Raw genomic sequence first — 3,452 nt, 5'->3', positions numbered from 1 at the left:
CCAATTCCCTTACAGTCAGCTCAAGTCCCTTCCATATCGCCACCTAACTGGACCCATACAGTTCAAACCTGTGTTGTTCAAGGGTCAACTGTAATCATAAACGTTATGGGACAGCTCTTAGGTGTCTTCCTTAAAGAAGTTATAATATTGAATACATGCCCTGTCATTTGGCAAGGGGTGGGGGGATGGGGAAATATGTAAACCTTTCATTCATCTGGCTGCCAGGGGTGGGGCTGCAATGAACAGAGGTCTGGTTTCAATTTAGAAGTTGAGGCTGAGCCACACCCTAGACACCATGGGAAGGTAAGCTGGAAAGAGCGGAGACCCTTGGGGCTCTGTAGAGCAGAGCTGCCATACCACTTCAGACTGTGCACCTTTAGATTTTTATGAGAGACAAAAGTCTATTTGGTTAAGCCACTGTTATTTTGGGGCTCTATTTCTCTTAGCTGAACCTAATCTTAACTGATATTTTGGGGAAAATTTTTAATACAAGAAATGTATCTACTTTAGGGCTTCCCTGGTGGCGCAGTGGTTGAAAGTCCGCCTGCCGATGCAGGGGATGCGGGTTCGTGCCCCGGTCCGGGAAGATCCCACATGCCGCGGAGCAGCTAGGCCCGTGAGCCATGGCCGCTGAGCCTGCGCGTCCGGAGCCTGTGCTCCGCAACGGGAGAGACCACAACAGTGAGAGGCCCGCGTACCGCGTACCGTGTACCGCAAAAAAAAAAAAAAAAAAAGAAATGTATCTATTTTAAATATTTTAACTTAACACTTATAAATGGACATTCATCCCCTTTTGGTGTAGGGACAAGTCCTTTTCTTTGAGTATGGGTCCACTGATTAGCATTCCATGAAAATTACACACACCTACAATGCACTGCTAAGATCACCAGTTTTGATATCTCCAAAAGCAGAATGTGAAGTCAAAGCACTAGACACCTGGTGGGGAAATGTGAATGCAGAATTACTTTAGATAATTATGATTGCCCCCGTCTTTACGTTTATCTTGCCTAAACTTAATTCAATGGTAGTATATAGTGACTCACGTTTATTCTTTCCAATGCATTTACCTTGGTTTACACAGAAATAAGAACTTTATTTTAGCACTTATATTTCATCAGTTTATATATTTAAATTATGTACTTACCTTATTTTCATCAGAAATACTTCCTTCTAACCCTCATATTTTATTAGCTTATACCATGTTTAACTGAATTATGTAAGTACAATAGTGAACACAACTGGCAAAAGCAAACTTGGGAAAAACACAACTGACTTTTGGAAAGCATATAACCCAACCGTGGGGGCAGCGTGTTCTTTACACATCAACCCCCTTTGATGTCTGACAGAGGGAAGAGAGAAAACATTAGTTATCTACCCTGAGGGTCAGCTGAGTACGGGTCAGGTCTCTACTCAGCATCTTTTTACATTTATATAGTTCAAAACCAGAATCTTGATTAATACATTAACTTTACAAATGCACAAGCAACTCTTACACACTGTTGATGGGCATGTGGACAGGTGCAAACATTCTGGAGGGCGTTATCTACCAAAAGCCTTAAAGATGGCATAGAATTTGACACTTTTAATGTCAAAAAAGCCATTTTTAATTTAAAAACATCCTAAGGAAATAATGAGGATATCAGAAACAATTTAACTACAAAATTGTTTATCACATCACTTTTAAAATCGTGAAAAATTGGAAAAACCAAAATTGTCCAGAAATCGGGGAATATTTGGGTCAATTTTGATAGTCCAAAGATGCATTCTAATGTAGCCATTAATGTTATGTTGTACAGTGTTAAGAGCTGTTTCCAAAAGAATTCCTGTATTATCTTGCCCTGGGAAAATGCGTGAGTCACACTGAGTACAGTCAGTCTTGGGTATTGTGTTTTCATTTGGAGTATACTGTTTTGAGGAAATGAATCAGAGAACTTTGTATTGGCAGCACGACATGGCCACAAAAAGCTTTACCTGCAAATTTTGGATCCTTAAGCCAACTCTGCTGAATGTGGTTGAACATGCACGCAACAACCACCACTTTATAAAGTGCCAACCTGGATTATGAGGGCTAGAAGGGGGATGCTACATTTACCAAAATCACTTGCACGAGGATGCTGGGTGTGAGCTAGGTTCTATCAATTGGGATTTGAAAGGTGGAAGTATGGCCCACCTTCCTACTGCTTTGGCTGTTTGATTCTGCTCTTTCACACCCCACATCTACTCTATCAGCAGATCGAGGTGGCTCTACCTTTGAAATAAGTATCTAGTATCCAACCACTTCCCAAAACCTCCACCATTAACCCTGGTCCAAGCCACTGCCGTCTGTTGCCTGGGTCAATGTAGCAGCCTCCAAACTGGTGCCTCTGCTTCTACCCTTGTCTCAACCCAGCAGCTAATGGGAGCCTAAATACTTATCTTCCTGTATTAAACTTTTTTGCTTAGAGTACCTAGAATGGTTTCTATTTCTCCACTGAATCCTGAAAAGTACTCAAGATAAAACCGTTGGGCCAATGATGATCAAGACTGCATTTTTTCCAACTGACTGGGTCTTAAATGTAAATGAACCAAACAGAAGGAAGTCTAACCTCTGCCTCAGCTTTCAGGGAGTTGGACCAGTGACTGCTCCCACGGAAGGGGACGGAAGAAACGCTTCAGAAGAGCTGAGTCAGAAGTTGGCCACACAGAGGGGTTCCTAGAATTGGCATTCTATCTCCATTTTTTCAGATGATGCCCTTGAGACCTAAGCCCACTCCAGTTCTGACCCTCCATCAGTAGAACTTTGGCAGCTGAACCACAGTCCAAGAGCAGCTGTCAACATGGCATCTGTCACTACAGCTGTAGCCATCTTAAGAGGGGGACGCCCCAACTGTGGAAGTATCCTGCACTAGGCTGGGGGTGGGATGAATAGGCAATGGACATCACTGTTTTCACTGTGACTATACCTAGGAAATAAGCCTCTTCCTTTAAAGAGCCAAGTGTGAGTGATCAATTGGACCATGTGGGTAGGTCTGGGAGGATTAAAGGGCGCTGTCTCTGATATTTTCAGCTAGATCAGAAGTATCTGAAGTACAAGAGGCTTACTATTAACATGGAAGAACTGTATTTTTGAGTGAGATGAAATGTGATAAAACAGCATGTTTATATCATTATATGTAACATACACAATTTTCTAGTCTGAAAGAATATGCACTAAAATGTTAAAACTGGTTTATTTAGAATAAAAGGTAATTGAACATTAAAAAAAATTCTACCTAGATATAGTTAGAGTTTAGTACAATAGACAGTATTTTTTAATCACGGTGGCAACTATCATGGACTGTTTATACCTAAGTGCCATTCCTGTTTCTTCCCTCCTAACAAAACCCTGTCTCAAAGGCAACAAGACGTCAGTGCCAGGGGACAAACTGGTCCACCCATCCCTTTTTTTTTTTTTTTTTTTTTTTTTTTGCTAT

This window comes from Neophocaena asiaeorientalis, unplaced genomic scaffold, assembly GCF_003031525.2.
Source record: "Neophocaena asiaeorientalis asiaeorientalis breed wild unplaced genomic scaffold, Neophocaena_asiaeorientalis_V1.1 scaffold429, whole genome shotgun sequence".
NCBI lineage: Eukaryota > Metazoa > Chordata > Mammalia > Artiodactyla > Phocoenidae > Neophocaena > Neophocaena asiaeorientalis.
The sequence above is the reverse complement of the archived record's forward strand: the minus strand, read 5'-3'. Positions refer to the sequence as shown.